Source organism: Panthera pardus, unplaced genomic scaffold (genome assembly GCF_024362965.1).
Source record: "Panthera pardus isolate Hobbes unplaced genomic scaffold, ASM2436296v1 HiC_scaffold_6, whole genome shotgun sequence".
Lineage (NCBI taxonomy): Eukaryota > Metazoa > Chordata > Mammalia > Carnivora > Felidae > Panthera > Panthera pardus.
The window spans coordinates 127,715,549-127,732,530 of NW_026526991.1; the positions used below are offsets into that span (position 1 = coordinate 127,715,549).

General features: G+C 45.0%; 1 protein-coding gene across 2 annotated transcripts in view; it reads left to right on the forward strand.

Annotated features, from left to right (window-relative positions):
• Positions 1-16,982, forward strand: part of FAM107B (family with sequence similarity 107 member B) — a 229,122-nt gene that overhangs the window by 143,117 nt on the left and 69,023 nt on the right. The window contains exon 1 of one of the 2 annotated variants that reach the window (XM_019460736.2): positions 7,964-8,132. The exons of the other annotated variant lie outside the window; for it this stretch is intronic. The gene's annotated coding sequence lies outside the window, so the exon portion shown is untranslated. Of the gene's footprint in view, positions 1-7,963; positions 8,133-16,982 lie in introns of those variants that run through there. 2 annotated transcript variants of the gene reach the window in all.

The window sequence follows — 16,982 nt, forward strand, 5'->3', positions numbered from 1 at the left end:
ATATAAGTGAGACCACCCAGTTCTTTTCTTTCTGTGTCTGTCCTATTTCACTTAGCAAAATGACCTTCAGGTTCATCCATGTTGTTACAAATGGCAGGATGGTCTTCTGTTTTATAGCTGAGTAATATTCCTTTACCCATTCATTTGTTGATGGACACTTAAGTTGTTTCCACATCTTGGATATTGTGAGTAATGCTGCAATGAATGTGGAATACATGTATCTCTTCAAGGTACTGAATCCATTTCCTTCGGATATATCCCCAGAAGAGGGATTGCTGGATCATATGGTAGCTCTATTTTTGAGAGACCCATTTCTTAAAGAAAGCAGTAACTTTGAACTTTAGTAAAATAAAGGCCAGTGTTCTGGATCAGAGGGTGGAAGCCTTGTATAATTTGTTGTACTGTATTAGTCTGGTGGATGTGGCCTGCTGGAGCTATGACTTGGGAGGCAGTGTTCACTGTGTGGGGCAGGTAGAAGGACGGTGTTGTGGGTGTCCATTCAGTGAGTATGAAGTATCTATAGCCTGGGCAGAATTTGATAGAAATGAAGAGGAAAATGGGGATTTGAGAGAAATAATCGAGAAAGCAATGGTTTGGTTTTGTGACCTACAGGGAGGTGGGGCCTGAGAGAGGAAATGAAGATTATCTGGAAGTCTGTGAGTTCAAGACCATCAGGGGTCCTCTTGGTAAGGGGACAGGCATATGGTAAGTAGAGAAGTTAGCAGTGAAAAGAGGAGTTTTGCTTTTCATTATTCCCATTGATAAACTGTCAAAGAGATTAATAATATTTCTAACCAAGCTAAGAATTGTCATTAGCAAATAATTTTTTAAGTTTATTAATTTACTTGGTGGGGGGGGAGGGGCAGAGAGAGAAGGAGAGAGAGAATCCTAAGCAGGCTCTGGGCTGTCAGTGTAGAACCCAACACGGGGCTCCGTCTCAGGATTGTGAGATTATGACCTGAGCCAAAATTAGAGTGGGATGCTCAGGTGACTGAGCCACCCAGCTGCCCCAGCAAATAATTCTTAAAATCAATTTCCATAGTACTAGATTCCTCCCATTCTGTGAGAAATCTAATTGCTAATTCAATTCAGTTGAAGTTTATGGGACCCTCCAAGTTTCCTATATAATCCTGAGTTGGTTGTATTTTTGCAGGGATGTTTCTATATCATCTGAATTTTCAAATAAAGTTGCTCATAGTGTTTTTGCATTTACTTTTTAGCCTTTGCGTATCAATAGTTATGTGTCCATTTTCAATCCTAATTGTTTTCTAGGTGTCTGTCTCTCATCACTTTGGATGGAGGTTTGTCAATTGTATTGGTCTTTCAGACAAAAAGATAGTTTCTTACATTTCTGCAGAGTCTTTCTTTTATCCTTTTAAGTAGTTGTTTATGCTCTCATGCAGGCAATGGCAGATGCCATAAGCAGTTGTTGTAGAGAGAAATGAGCTGGGGAGGTAAAGTGCATGTCAAAGTTCTGTTTCCTGCCATGTGTCTCAGCTGTTGACTTGCAAAAGGCTGGTCACTGGGGCAAGTTGGAATCAGGACAGGCCAGGTTGTCCCGAGCTATGAGGGTGGCTGTCTGAGGTGAACAGGCAGCATTACAAAACACTTCCAGGAACTGCCTTCAGCTGTCGGACAAGGGCTCTTGTCCTTTGGCTATTCATTCTTCCTTTCTTTTTCCTTATACAGTTTAGCTTTTTATCAACATTATCCAGTGAGCATTAACATTAGTTAGAATTGTAGTTCATGCTAAATTTTGGTGGAACAACTTAAAGAATGTTATCACCCGAAGAGCATTTTTTAAAGCCCAGTAATCCTTAGCATTTCTAATGTGTGGTGATACGATTCTCTAAGCAGAGTTAATAAGCAAACTTTCTCTGTCAAGATTTAACATTAGCTGCAGTTTGGACTTTAGTTGTCAACTCAAAATGGATGGAGCAGTCTTCCTATCCAGCCAAGCCTGGACAGCAACAGAAACACCATTAATACTATAATTTCTATAGAAGAAACATGCACCTCTGTCTATATGTATATAAAAGTGCCATAATTTTTTCCAAGTTTTTATTTAAATTCTAGTTAGTTAACATTTAGTGTAATATTCGTTTCAGGTGTAGAATTTAGTGATTCAACACTTAACATACAACACCCGGTGCTCATCACAACAAGTGTCCTCCTTAATCCCCATCACCTTTTTAAGCTACCCCCCTGCCTACCTCCCCTTTGGTAACCATCAGTTTACCTAAGATATAGGTAGATATAGGTATGGATATAGATTGCTATACCATCACTAACCATCAAAGCCAGAGGAAACAGCCTCTGGTGAGTTGAATATCTCATCCGAGATCACAAAACTAGTTGGTAACAGAGCCATGATTGAAATCTTTTCTGTCCAACTTAGTCTTTATTCCATTACTCCATGAACTTTATGCATCGCCTAAAAGGTAGATGAGAATAAGGGTGCCTGGGTGGCTCAGTGGGTGAAGCTTCAGACTCTTAATTTTGGTTCACGTTATGATCTCACAGTTGTGGACTTTGTGTTGGACGTGAAGCCTGGTTAAGATTCTCTGATACTTTCTCTCCCTTTACCTCTGCCCCTCCCCACTTGTGCTCTCTGTCTTGTGCCCCCCCCTCAAAAAAAAAAAAAAGGTAGATAAGAATATATAAGTGGCATTTAACTAGTTATTACCAATGCAAGAGTTTTAAGGAATACTTTCTGGTAAAAGAAATGTATGTATCTGGAATGCATATTAGAAAGAAGAAAAGAAAGTTGGAGCAAAACGTAGAATATTCTCAGTGAACTGGCTCTTTATTTTACATGTTAGTTATTTGAATTGGGAAACATATAGGAATTATCTTCATTGTGCTCAAACATGAAGTTGTTTGTTTACTTGTTAATATCTACTACTAAAATGTCTTAATATTTTTGGCAGGATGAGGGTTTGAGGGGTTTTCTCCCTCTTGCTTTTTAGAGATTTTTGTTTTACTATACAGGAAGACTCTCAGGAAATCCTCTTTCCTGGTGTTGGATTCATGTGAAGAGAAAGACATAAAACTCAGATCTTTGCACCATTCAGGAGTTGTTGATGTGGCTAACAGCTGTTTCTCTTGATTCTGATGTGATATTTAGTTATAGCTTTCTAATCACTATTTTATAGTCCCTTTGATTTTAAAATTGTCAATAATAAAGAGCAAGTGTTTTGTAAAAGCCAAATTAAGTATTTTAGGCAACACATATATTAAAGATTTTGAAATTAAAACTTAAACTTTAAGCTCCCTAGAAATGGCAGAGGGTTCAGTTTCAATAGGAATTGTGGCTGTGTTGTAGAGTTTGTAAAATGCTTTGCAGTGGATGACTCTTAAAGGGGAGAATATTCATTTTTATTGTTGGTGCCATTAGTATATTTAATAAAGTGGTTCCACTTTTTTTTGCTCACAAATGCTCATGCAAAGAAGCTATTTCAATGTAACAGCTCATGATGTTGCTTATAGCACATACTTTTTGATTTGGTTGTATCATTCTGATCCTTTCTAGATGCTCCTCATTTTAAAAGGTACACGCCCCGAGGTACTGCTGTGAAGGGATTTTGCAGAGGTGAAGAAGTTCTCAAATCTGTTGACCTTAAGATAGGGAGGTGATCTGGGTAGGGCCTGGCCTAATCACACTAGCCCTGTAAATCTAAGTCTAGAGGCAGAGATGGAAGGAGAGGGAGGTGGAGGGAGGCACAGAGAGGAAGCCTGAGAAGGATTTGATGTGCTGTTGCTGACTTGATAATGGAGAGGGCCACATGGGGAGGTATGTGGGCAGCCTTCAGAATCTGAGAGTGGCTGGTAATTGACAGCCAACAGGAAGTGGGGACCTTAATCTTACAGACTGGACAAACCGGACAAAGAAGGAACTGAATTCTGCCAGTGAGACCTTTGGGCTCCAGATGAGATGAGCCATGGGCTCTGCCAAGTTCTTGATTTGGCTTTGGGGGACCTTGAGCAGAGAACCCAGCCCGGCCATGCCTGAACTAAAGCAAAGATGAGCTGGTATGTGGGTATTGTATTATGTTATTAAGTCTATGGTAATTGGTTATGCAGCAATAGGTAACTAATACACTGATTTGGAATTGGGTCAAGCTTAGCTTCTTTAGAGACCTAAAGCCATTTTTCCTTCTAATCTCATTCTTATTTGAAAGCAAAGACAAATAAGCAAAACTGAAGTATTTGATCTATCGGTTCAGTACATGAGGCCAGTACCAATTATAGAATCTGTTGTTGTGGGCTTTATGTTCAACTTCCAAGTGGCTTTTGCCTGTTTATAAATAAGAATGATTTCCCTTGAGACTACCGCTCTCAGCTGTCGCAGCTACCCTCCACTATGTGGTTCCTCAACTCTGATTCCAGGGAAGATTATTTGCAGGGATGACCGCCATGATTCCTCCTGTCCTAGGATCCCGGTACTTAGGTCCCTTTGTAATGTGACCACTGCTTTTACTACCAAGGGGTGGAGTCTGTTTCTCTGAACCTCATACCGGGGCTGGCTCTGTGTTGTTTTCAAATGATAGGATGTCACAGAATAACCTGGCTGCTAGACCTCCTGCTAGGCCCCTCCTGGGGCCTTATGGCTTCCTCTTTCACCCCCACTGGACACAGCTGACCTGTGAGGAAGTTCCAGCCATCCTCCCGAGAGGCTATGTACAGGGCATCTGAGGTACCCAAGCAGACAGCTCCAGTCAACATCTGGACTGTGAGGCCACCCACAACAAGCTGGTCTCTGGCAAATGCATGACAGAGCCTCGCTGGGACTGAATGGAGCAGAAACGAGCTAATCCCAAAATAGTGGATTTAGTAAATTGATGTCCTTTCTTTCTTTTTTTTTTAATTAAAAAATTGTTTTAATGTTTATTTATTTTTGAGAGAGAGACGGCATGATCAGGGGAGGGACAGAGAAAGAGGGAGACACAGAATTCGAAGCAGGCTCCAGGCTCTGAGCTGTTAGCATAGAGCCTGACATGGGGTTTGAACTCTCCGACCGTGAGATCATGACCTGAGCCAAAGTCAGATGCTTAACTGACTGTGCCACCCAGGTGCCCCTTAATTTTTTTTTTTTAATTTTATTTTTATTTTTGGGAGACAGAGAGAGAGAGAGGGAGAGAGAACACTAGCAGGGGAATGACATCGAGAGAGACACCGAATCTGAAGCAGGCTTCAGGCTCCAAGCTGTCAGCACAGAGCCCAACACAGGGCTCAAACCAGGAACAGTGAGATCATAACCTGAGCCAAAGTCTGATACTTCACTGAGCCACCCAGGCGCCCCAGTGTCCTTTCTTTTAATGACTTTGACTCAAGAAGTTCAAAGAAAACATTTGATCTCCTCTTACTGTTTTTGTTTAAATTATGTTTCCTGATACAAGGGTAGGGTGATGGCTAAGAACCTGTGGACATTTATACCCCAGACTATGGAATGAGCTACATATTCCCATTCTTCTCAGAGGGCAGGGGAAATGGCTTGTAGTTACTTACCACATCCAGGCGCTCTTCTCACTGTGTTGGCATGATACAAGTGTCCCAGGCTGCTTTAAGGGGACATTACAGGCTCACTGGTGGGTTAGTGCTTTTCCAAGGTTAGAATCTAGAATTTAAAGCATGCTCCTTGTATTAGTTCACTCAGGATGCCATAAATAGTGCCTTCTTTTTTTAAAAAAATTTTTAATGTTTATTTTTGAGAGAGAGAAAGAGAGATTGAGAGAGAGAGTGAGAGAGAGAGAGAGAGAGCGAGCAAAATCAGGGGAGGGGCAGAAAGAGAATGAGACACAGAATCCGAAGCAGGCTCCAGGCTCTGAGCTGTCAGCACAGAGCCCAGCTCTGGGCCTAACTCACGAACCTTGAGATCATGACCTGACCTGAAGTTGGACCCTTAACCGACTGAGCCACCCAGGTGCCCCCATAATGGTGGCTTCTTAACAGACATGGGGGCAGGGCTGGTTTCTGGTGAGGTCTCTCCCTGGCATGCACATGGCTGTTTTTCAGCTGTGTCCTCACATGACCTCTTCTCTGCATGTTTTAGAGAGAGAAAACTCTGGTGTCTCTTCCTCTTAAAAGGTCCGCCAGTCCTACCAAATTAGGTCCCCACCTTTATGACCTAATTTAACCTTAATTACTTCCCTAAAGGCCCTATTTCCAGATACAGTCATATTGAGGGTTAGTGTTTCAACATAGGAACTTAGGGGGAACATAATTCAGTTCCTAACACTTCTTATATGCCAGATAGTATGTTAAGCATGAGGGGTAAAGATATATGTATATACCAAGCACAAACTCTGCTCAAGGAAGACACATATTTACAATATAGTGCAATAATTACCAGACTATGCAAGGTGATAGATTCTTTCCTCTATTCTTGTGTTCACAGAGCAGGGCCATTCAGCAAATATAGCATTCTGGCTGAGCTAAGCCCTGGGCATTTGGGGGATGTAGGAGGTCAAGGTGATATCAAGAAGTATACTGCCCTATGGGGTACTGTAGCAAGGAGCTTAGACTTGATTATGTAGTAGGAATTGGGCACTTGTTAAAGGGTTTAAAGTTGAACAGATTTGTATTGGGAAAGTTCACTGGGAAGCAGTTTGGAGGGAAAAAGTGTGTGTAATTGGAGGCTGGGGACAGTTGGGAGAGAGACCACTGCCAGGGTATGGTTACACACCCCAAGGGCAGTTGTGGCAGGGCGGGTAGGATGGGGAGGATCCCTGTAGGATTCCTAGGACTTGGGGTTGGCTCCCTTGTGAGGAGTGAATAGAGAATTTAGTCTGGATCCCCAGTTCTGGTTTGGTGACTGGTGGACCCATTAATTACAGAAACAACACAATCCAAGGACAGGGAGAAAAGAAAGACTCAGAGGAAACACTATGGATAAAGTTCACACAGCCTCTTACTCTCTAAATCCTGTGGCAGGTGATTCCACCCCTCAGTGGGCTTCAGGGACCTAAGGATGGCCAGGCCCTTAAAGGGCTGGCTTTAGAGCATCTTTGGAGTAATTGTTTACTGAAATCCATAATTGATATAACTGTTCTGTGTGATCATGACCCACGCTCTTTAGTCTGAAAAACTTCCCAATAAATAAAACCTTATGCGTCTGTTGCCAAGAAAATTAAAAAGCTTTTGATTTAAAACCCATGAACCTGTCCTTGTTTGCTACTCTCAATTTCTTAGTTTTGTACCTGTTGTGATTCAGGCACATGGTAATCTGAGAGTCTTAGGGTTGGGCAGAGAAGCAATTTGCTGTAAGAGAGCTGTAAAAAACCAAAATCAGAGAAGGAAAAAAAAAGGTGAAACAAACCTTTCCTCCTTGTGCACAAATCAAATCTCCAATTACTCTTTGATGGGTGGGGACAGGGAAGGAATCTAGGTAAATTTCCAGGTCACCGGGTTTCAAGTCCTGGTTTGACAGTAAATTTATACAATTAAACCTGTTTCCTCCCTGATTTCTTCTGTGACATATTTGTAGGATTTCAATGGGGACAGTCTCGCTAAACCTCACAAGCGTGGAGTGAAGACAGAGGCCAGACACCCACGAGCCGAGAGCCGAGTAGTTCAGGGGAGAGACCGAGACAGAGAGAGGTGGGGGAGAGAGAGATCTTTAATTGTGGGCTCCGGGAACGTGCTCCCGCCACCTTCGATTTCCCATTTCTCTCTCTCATCTGGTGACACTTAGTTTTTTTTCTCCCAACATTCCCTCTCCTCTTTCCAAGTTTCTGAAGCCAATCAAACTAGAACAACAGAAGGAAAACCTCCCGGAACCAAATCCCCAGGCTTTCTCCGAGCTCCCCGCCTGGCGTGGCGCACTCCCCTCGGGCCGCGGCGGTCCCAAGCGCGGAGCCCGCAGCCAGCGCGGCGGGGCGGGGCGGGGTCTGGGCGGGGCTTCCGCAGTCGCGCCCCGCCCCCGCCCCGCCCCGCCGCTTAATTCGGAGCCGCGGGGCCGCGGGGTGTGAAAGAGCCGCCCAGCGCTGGACTGGCCGCCGCTGCCGCCGTCGTCAGAGCCGCCGCCCGCGCCGCCTCGGGGCCGCTCTGAGCTGCCGGGTCGCTGGGCGCCGCCGCGGCCGCCCGGAGCGAGCGCCGGGGAGGGAGCCGCGCGCCTTTGTGAGCGCGCCGAGGTAGGTTCGCCTACCGCACTTACTTTGCACACAAAGACTGGGAGCTCGGGGGAGGCGGGTGCGCTCCGGGGAGACTGCGCGGCCGCCCGCCCTTCCCCGACCCCCGGCCCGGGGGACCCCAGGGCGGAAAGGGCCGCCGGCTTTCCCTCCCCGCGGCCGGCCGTGAGAGCGGCGCGCGCGGTGGGGCGGGGGTCCGTGCGTGCGCGAGAGGACGACGCGCAGGGCGGTGGGCGTGCGGGGAGCCCCGGTCGCCCCGCGCCGTGCTCGGTGAGGGCCTGGGGTGCAGGGCTGGGGCGTGGCAGGGCCCGGTGCCGTGCCCCCCCGCCCGAGGGGTGCTAGGGGAGGCGGGGGGGGGGCGCCGCGAGGAAGGGGAGCCCAGGCGGCCGCTCGGCTCGGCTTATTGTTGCCTCCTCGGCCCTGAAAATGGAGAGACCCTGCCTGGAGCGGGATGCGCTGCCCACCGGGTGCGCCGCGCGCGGCCAGATGCCGAGCCCTCGGCGCCCGGTTGCCCCTCGCTGCGCGGGCGCGCTCGGGGTGGCCGGAGCGGGCTCCGGGGCCCGAGCGAGCCTGTGCCTGGGCAGACAAAGGAGGGGCCGAGGGGGGTGGGGGTTGCCCCGTTGCTTTAAAGGTGACTGTCGCACTGTTTCCAGTCTGCAAGTAACTTTTCCATTTTTGACTCCTTTCCGTTGCTACTCATCCAGTAAACCCGGTATGTATCTTGGGCGGCGTCTGCACCCATTAAGTCCTAGAAATTTGGTTCCCATAGTATCTCGCTAAGCATCTTCGGGTGCCTCGGGGATCACATGGATATGTGTGGCCAAGTTTTGACACGCTGTGTAGGGGATGGTAAGAGCCACTTCTGAAATATGAAGAGGAATCCTGTTGAGGGTATAAATTGCAGATCTTACTCTGAGCGGCAAGATACCATACCCTTCCTTCTTCAGAAAGACTTAAGTCAGTGACGGTAGAGCAAAGTTCTGTGATTTGAGTATGATATTAAAGGGAAATACAGAAAAAACGGGATGCTTGTTAGACTTTACATTCTTTAACCTGAGGATTTCTCACCAACGGGGGTGTTCGTTTTCTCCCCTGACCACGTTGCCCTGGCCATGACTTTGGAGATCTTAGTTATCCAAGTTGCTTTAAGTGGAAATAGTATCTGGGATGGCTGTCTGGAGATTTCTTAGTAGTTTCAAGTTGAAAACTTTCAAGTATAGAATTATGTACGTTTATTATAAAATTGAAAAAAAAAAAAAAACAGAAAAGAAGGTCACTTATGTCTACTGCCCAAACATACCCTGAGGATGAAGGCATTTTAGCTTGATTTATGGCTTGGCAGCCATGGTGTGTGTGTGTGTGTGTGTGTGTGTGTGTGTGTGAGAGAGAGAGAGAGAGAGAGAGAGAGAGAGAGAGAATAAATGAGTTACTGATTCTTAATCTTTACCAGTCACATCAGATTGAAATATATCCATAGTCTACAATAGTGGTTAGCCACTTTCACACAGAATTAATACCAACAAGTTGTCTGAAATATATTTTCTTATAGCCTTACAAGAAACCACCTGTACAGAAGGGGGGAGGGAAGAAATAGGAAAAACAAGGTAGTTTCCACTTAATTTGGAAGAATGAACTGACAGAAAAGTTTTAGGGAATGTGCTATTCAGGTTTCAGGACTAGTTTTGGATTGACTATTTTAAAAAAAGGTATTTCAGCTTTTAAAATATTTAAAAAGTAAACTTCTCCGATTTCATAAGAAATGTTGATGGAAGGACACCTTTTTTGTAGAACAAGGAATGATAGAGGTTTTATAGCCAGATATAGGTTTACTTCAGAAAGACTTTGCCTTGAGAAAGTAAAAAAAAGGATTTCCCTGTGAGTAGTGAGTGGTTTTGAGTGCATGTGTTCTGTAAAAAAAAGCCAAAAAACAACACATTGTTCAACCACAGATTTGGCACTGAATGCTTTTATTACGTACTTCTGTTTACCACTTGTAAAGTTTTCGGACATTTCATTTCTACAATTTCCACTTGGAAAGTTTCTGGACATCTTCATTACTCCATGCAAAGTAAAAAGAGGTCTTGGAGACAACTGTTTAGAAGTAGATTGATCGTGAGGATGATGCAGTCCTTTTCGAAGTTAGAAGAACTTACGAGAAGGAAGTTGTGGCTATGAACTATCAGGTGCATTCTTTGTTCCTGTTCCTAACTTGGGGCCTCTTTATCTGCACACATGCTTTAGAGGGAGCTTTTGCAGCTCAGTAGTGACCTGTAAGTCAGGGTGTGAAGTTTATCGGGAGAAGTACATTGTCTGCTGTAATGATCAGCGTTCCTCCAGAAATAATGGGGCCTTTCCACACACAGAAGTCAAAAGAAACTCAAATAGGACATTTCAGAATTCTAGATATTATTTTTCAACCCTCCTGTGGCCTTAGACTACTTAAGCACTGTAAACGCAACGTAAACCCAGCAGGACTAGAGGTCAGAGTTGAGTAGCTTTGTTCTTTTTCAATAACGTTTCTGGGGGTGGGGCGGCAGGGGCGTAAAATTTGGGAGTGGTCCAGTGTTAAGGGCTTGCTATGGCTGTTTGTGACGGCCAGCCTCTTGCCCCTGTGGACTGCAGAAACCACTCTTGGGGATGTTTAAAAGTAGACTTGGTTTATGTTTTAGGGAAGTGCTATGGGAAATCCTGTTCCTGAACTGTGGTAGGATGGGTGCTCTTATTCATTCATTTCTTTGATTTCTTAATTGTTTAAAATGTCACAAGTGAAAAGAATTTATGGAAAAGATTTATACTGGTTTTCTGTGGGAGTGGTTTCAGGGTAGAAGACTTTTCTCTGAAAAGAACGTCTACAGTAGAGTCCTGTTGTGGCTTAGTGTTCTTGTTAACGTCCGGTCTGCACCTTCCTCCTTCCAGGATTCTCTGTGCAGAATGTTGTTAAAAATGGATCAGGAAATTTGGTTCAGTAAGATCTAGATTTCAGGCATTTGTGGAAGTCCCCAGATATGTTGGGGGGTGGCCACCCCTCTTGAAGTCTAGAGAAAGTAGTTGTGGACACTGGCCTATTTCGCATCTCACTTTGGGCATCTGTGTTGAGAAAGCTTCGGTGCCAATGAGAAGTCTGTGTGAACCACAGCCCAAGGCCACGTGGTTCTCAAATGACCCGATGAGGCTTCATTGTCTTGTATAATTTCCTTGTCTTATCTTGGCCTATTTTTGCTTTTCCTTTGTGAAAGCAAATCATTTTTCTCCCCTTTTCCTTTCTGGTGCAGAAAGTGCCGGGCCTTATCCATCTGAACTTTTCCTTATGCTCAATACTGAGGACACTCGGCTGAAAAGGAGTTGAAGCTTTCTGATTTCATTTCCCATTAGTAAAAGAAATAATTTGGCAAGCTGGTGTAGGTTGCCATTTAGCCTTGGCAAATCTGCGAGGGGCTGTTTCTAAGGCTGGTGGGGGAAGCTTTGCTTTTCATTCACTCCTTCATGTAACAGACATTTACTTAGAGCCTCTTCTGTGCCAGCTCTGGCCTCGCACTGGGTGTATTGTAGTTGACAGCGGATGCGGTCCCTGTCCTCATGGCGCGATGGGTGAGGACGCTGTTTAAAGAATTGCACAACATTACACAGACATGGTTCAATGACAGTCATGTTAAGGGCTGTGAGGGGAAAGTAGCTCTTGGTGAATTAAGGTGTCTCCGAAAGAAAGACTAAATCCCAGCCAAGGCTGAGGGGTCGTGTTGCTAACTCAAGGTGAAGGCTGGGGAGAGGCATGGGAGGGAAGTGAGGGTGCTTTGCTGAGGGCTGAGCAGTTTAAGAGCAGGGTGGTAGGGGTGGGGGCTGAACCCAGGAGGAGGACCTTTCATTTTTGTTTGGAGTGTGGCTGAGGGGTCGGGGCGCTTTGTGGCCCTGATCCAGGAGAAACGGGGAAAGGATGGTGTTGTCCCCATGTTCTTGTTGGAGGTGAACCTCAAGAAACCAGTTTGGGGACATGGGGTCCTGACCTGAGGGATTCCCAGGAGCTGAGGGCTAGTGTCATGCGGGGAGGGGGGAGGGGCACTGACTATGACTGTGGTGACCAGAAGTTCTGTTCCAGATGAGAAGATAAGATGGGGTTTGTGGGGAACTTGTGGGAAGACTTAAGAATGTTTTCCAAACTCTGGTGAGCTCTAGGAGGGAAAACGGAGGGGAGAGGTTCAGAGAAAGGAATGTTGCTTTAAAACTAGGTGAATGCATGGGGCGCCTGGGTGGCTCAGTCGGTTAAGAGTTGGACTCTTGATCTCGCCTCGGCTTGGGTCATGATCTCACGGTTCGTGGGTTCAAGTCCTGTCCGTGCTGACAGTGTGGAGCCTGGAGAGATAGTCTCTCTCTGCCCCTCCCCCACCCGTGTGCGCATGTATACTCTCTCAAAATAAATTTAAAAATATTAAAAATAGAATAAAACTAGGTGAACACCTTAGCTGTTCTAAAGATTTCATTTAAGGGGAAGCAGTGCGTGCAGAGCACTTGGAAAGCAGTAGCCATCGCCTATGCTCTGTGGTGATGTGTAGGTGGGGAAGAGGAGGGAGGCATGGTTTGGTGACAGTAATGTAGCAAAGTCTTGGGCTTCTGCAGTGTGAAGAAAACCCTCCTGTAGAGTCCGCGAAACAGCAGGGGCCTCTGGGCTGCCCACAGTGCTTTTCCTGCTTGTGCTACTGAATCATAAACTTCGTCGTTAGAACCAGAGGTCTTAAATAGGAGGGATGCCCAGCCTAGGCAACTTTCTGGGTTGAAGACGTGTTGTGATGTCTCCTCAGAAAACAAGAATGAGAAAATGCGGGTTAGAGACCAGCTGTCTGCTTCCTGGCTGGTTGTAGGTACGTGTGATTTGGAGGGCTCTTGATGATCTTTGCTGTTGGCAGTGCCAGCTTGTGTTGCTCCGAAGTTTCTGCGGGGACCACCCTGCTCACTCCCGGCCCTGGGCTGGAGGGTGGGACTGGGGAGTGGGGTGCATTTCTTAATGTGGGGTAGGGGAGAGGTTTGGAGCTTTAAAGCCAGACATGTCCGAGTTAGAATCCAGGCCCCAGCTTTGTGACCTACAGCAAGTTACAGAACCCTTAGGAGCTCTGGTATTCTCAATGTGTGAGATGAACTTAGTAAGACGTACCTCCCGGCACAGCAGGGGCAAATGCAAGGTCATGAAGCCCCAGAGGGTCATGGTTCCCGACACGTGACTGGAGGCTGTTGTGCCATTGCCTGCAGTCTTATAATTCTTATTTTTAGTAACTCTGTGGCCGTGGTGCCAAGATGCGGGACACCCCCCTTCTGCTCCGCCCCCCCCCCCCCCCCCCCCAGTGGTGCCAAGATGAGGGACCCGTAGGGAAGGGGGAGGGACTTCCTTCTCCCTTTTCTCCTCACCTGCCCTCACCTAGCTCCTGGTAAAGATAACCTGGCTCTGATATTAGAAATGACACGTTCTATTCTATTTTTGGACACAAGGTTTGTCATAATGAAGTGTATAGGAGAGAGGGCTGTGACTCTGGTGTAAACCTTTCTGAGTCATTATTAACATAAGAAACGGAGAGCACACTCCATAAGAGTTAAGGTTAAAACTTAACATTTTATCCAGGCACCTGGGCCTGCTGTATGCTGATGAGCCTATGAGACTGTACAGTGAGTCATGTTATAAATTCCTGCAGTGTAAATAATCAGAAGTTGTTTATGAATGTCTAATGTGGATGAATTAAAATTCCCATGTCCTGGAGGAAGTTAAGAGTGTCATGGTGGATATGTCTATGTAGAAAGACGTTCTTTATAATATTGTTTTCCCTTATAACTTAATTTCATTTAAAATAGCTAATGCTGTGGTCAGATTTCTTATTTTTCTTCCTTTTTTTAAAGGACACACAAAATAGTGTAGTGTGTTGGAGAGAGAGAGACCTAGATTTTTAAAATGTTCAGAATCCTAGGGGTGCCTGGATGGCTCTGGTTAAGCGGCCGGAGTCTTGATTTCGGCTCAGGTCATGATCTCATGGGTTCATGAGTTCCAGCCCCACATTGGACTCCATGCTGACAGTGCAGAGCCTGCTTGGGATTCCCCCCCCCGCACCCCCCATCCCTCCTCCCCTGTTCCCTCTCTTTATCTCTCTCAAAGTAAATAAATTTTTAAAAATTAAAAAAAAATTTCAGAACCCTAAGCGCAAGCTCCCCACTAATTAGTACAGTTTCTGAACAGGTCATTTATTTGCTTTTCATCTGTAAAATGGAGGCAGTCACACTTGACTACCTCTTAGAGCTGTCTTGTGGGTGAGGTCAAGTTTGCATGCTCTATAGCTGGTGAGTTCTGCAACTCAGGGAGTTGGTCCCTGCACTGGGCGTGAAGCCTACTTAAAAAAAAAAAAAAGATGGAACCATCAAGACTCACTAATGGATTGGAGCTAATATTCAAGAGGGAAAGAAATCTTCAATAACATCCACACTTTTAGCCTCAGCAACTGCACAAAGGGTGACTCCATTTATTGATATGCAAAACCCTGGGGGTGGGGGCAGAGGGGAAGGGAGGATGATGCAATGCTCACAGCAGCCTCTGAAAGTAATCCTTTTAGATTCCCATTTCACAGATGTGGAAACTGAGGCTTAGAGAAGTGAAAAGTTTGCCCCGGAAGGAAGCTGGGTCAAGATTGGGATCCAAGTCTGATCCTGCCAGGCTTGCATTCTGAACTGTTTTTGCTATGTTCTGTAAAATACCTGAATTTGCTGTTATCACGGAGTGGTATGAAATGCCTGTGCAAACTTTTTGGAAACACACCTCTTTTATTTTATGGTAGTGTAGCTTTATTGAGATATAATTTACATTCACACAATTCACCCATTGTCAGTGTGCAGTTTTATAGTGTGTAGTTTATGTGCTTGAACAACTATCACCCCAGACCCGTTTTAGATTCTGCAGTCCAAGGGCAGCTGGGTGGCTCAGTCATTTAGGTGTCCACCTTCGGCTCTGGTCGTGATCTCGCAGCCCATGAGTTCAAGCCCCACACTGGGCTCTGTGCTGGCAGCTCAGAGCCTGGAGCCTGCTTCAGATTCTGTGTCTCCTTCTCTCTCTCTGCCCCTCCCCTGCTCATGCTCTGTCTGTCTGTCTGTCTCTCTCTCTCTCTCTCAAAAATAAATAAGCATTAAAAATTTTTTTTTAAAAAATGGATTCTGCAGTCCATTCCTGTTCCCATACCCAGTCTTCGGCAGCCACTCATCTTTCTTCTGTCTCTAAAATTTCGGTTTTGTAGAAATTTCATCCACACATAAGAAATCACACAACATGCGGCCCGTTGTGTCCTGCTTTGTATATTTTAACAGAATGTGTTTGCAGCTCACCCACTGTTGCACAACGCATCTGCTTTTGAGGAATGTTTTTTGCCTTTGTCAGAAAGAGGTGCTTTTTGCTGATGAGAATGATTTCCACAGAGATGGGCCTTGAGAAGATGATGAAAATAGTAATAGCTGGCATTTACTGGGCATTTATGTTATGCTGGGCGTGGTGGTGTTCATGGTCTTCTGTGATCTTCTAAGTGATTCTGTGAGGCAGGTAGCATTATTCGTGTTTGACAAATGAGACACTAAAGCACAGAGAGATTAAAAAGCTTGCCCAAGGTTTACGATGATGAAACTTGGGGCTTCTGTCTGCAGAACTGCGTCTGTTTTCCCTGGACTCTGTTGTAACACTTTTGACTTTCTAGGCTCAGAAAGGGTTTGGGATCCCAGTGGGGGTAATGCACTTGCCAGGTAAATCCAAAATTATAGCTTTAAGGAGAATATCTGCTCTGCATTTTTATTTTGGCATTGCCATATGGAAACTATAGCGTCTAAAAGTGATTCATTTGTGAAGTTGCTTTCTTCTAGGCATAACGTAAGGATGGCACCAAATTAAAAACACATAATTATGTCATTAGAGCTTGTGTATTTGAGTCGTATTTTAAATATTATGTTTACCAGAAATGCCATTTTTGTACAAACTGTCCCCAGGCTACTGCCTTATTAATGGATGTAATTTAATTAGGCATCATGCATTTTTCAAGATGTTTATATAATTATATTATACATTAATACATTTTCCCCTCTTTGTAACAAAATCTGTATTTAAACAGTATTTTTCCCTGTTCACATATAATTAATATTGGAGGATTTCATATTCCCTATTGAAGAATTCTTTGTGTATCCCTAATATTCTGAAAATTTTCAAAATGTTTTAAACACCTCCTATGTGTTTTTCTGTTTATCTTTTTTTTTTTTTTTTCCCCCTAGATTGTCAAGGAGCTTGGTAGGAGCTGGTTATATAATTTTAGCCATCATGAGTGATAACCTCTTTGGCATAAGGACTAACTTTACACCAGGATTTTGCCCTTCGTTTCTGGGGAGACACTTTTTACTGGCCCCGTAGCTTCCTCACTTTCTAAAATGGGATCACGGCATTGTTAAACTAACTGCGTGAAAGTGTAGTACCTTTCATTTTTTAGGGATTTTTAATTATGGTCCCTGTTTACTAAGTTCAAAATAGCAAACATGAAAGCTGCTCTTTATTTTAGAACACATGGTTTTAAAGAGTGAAACAATGATACTGCATTTGGATCTGAAAAGATTTCCCTCTGATCTTTAAAAGTCTCCATAGGGTTAGAACCACAGGGGCGTCTGCCGCGTTTTAAAAGAAGATTAAGTGGTGAAATGACAGGTGTTTGGAACTGGCGAAAGGGGACGGCCAGTGTTCTGCACCCATTGGGAGGGGTTCCGCGGAGCTGCAGGTGAAAAGCCCTGTGCCTTGAGCTGGAAGCTTTGGGAAAGTGGGGTTTGGGGACAGAGCTAGAGACTCACAGGTGGCAGTAAAGAAGC